Genomic DNA, 891 nt, shown 5'->3' on the forward strand with positions numbered 1-891 from the left:
ACTCAGGTGGTGGCAAAAGTAGAACGGTGTTAGGTGCCACTTGAAGTGCTTCAGAGGTCTCGGATTCACCTCTCGAAGCTTCTACCTGTTCGTCCAGAGCAGAGTTGCTGACTTGGGACAGTGGGATTGCGGCTGTTGCAATATCATCGTGAGCAACCCCAGAGGTCTCTCCTGGCCCTCTCGTGAACTCAAAGTTCTGTCCCAAGGAGATGGCAGTGGCGAGCCTGATATCTTCTCGAAATCGTGCTTCTGTTTCAGGATCTTCTTCAGGCTCAGCTTCAACTTCTGGTGCTTCAACTGCTATGCTCTTCCCTTTATCAGTTCTTTCACTGTTCAGCTTCATTACTCTTGTTTCGTGGGCAAGATCCATCAGTTGTTGAGCTGGGATCTCGGAGATGCCCAACCACTGGAGTGCAAACTGCTCTTCTGCCTCCATTTCAGCTGCTCACTGGAGTGCAAACTGCTCTTCTGCCTCCATTTCAGCTGCTTGCTGGAGTGCAAACTGCTCTTCTGCCTCCATTTCAGCTGCTTGTCTCATCAATTGAGTGAAAGAACTGGTTCTCCAGTTGATCCACCTGATCACCCTGGAGAAGTCGTCAAGAGTGGGTGCTTCCACTGCCAACTGAGTAGAAACTTCTTCATATAAGTCATCCCGCCCATCAGAGATGATTTCAGTAGCAGAGATTGCTTCGTCTATCTGANAGAAGTCGTCAAGAGTGGGTGCTTCCACTGCCAACTGAGTAGAAACTTCTTCATATAAGTCATCCCGCCCATCAGAGATGATTTCAGTAGCAGAGATTGCTTCGTCTATCTGAGCTGTGATCTCTCGACTATGCTCAAAGAGATCATCTCCCACCCTGACTGTGTAGTCTGTCTCTCGAACCATCTCAC

The sequence above is a fragment of the Ipomoea triloba genome, chromosome 8 (genome assembly GCF_003576645.1).
Source record: "Ipomoea triloba cultivar NCNSP0323 chromosome 8, ASM357664v1".
Taxonomy (NCBI): Eukaryota; Viridiplantae; Streptophyta; class Magnoliopsida; order Solanales; family Convolvulaceae; genus Ipomoea; species Ipomoea triloba.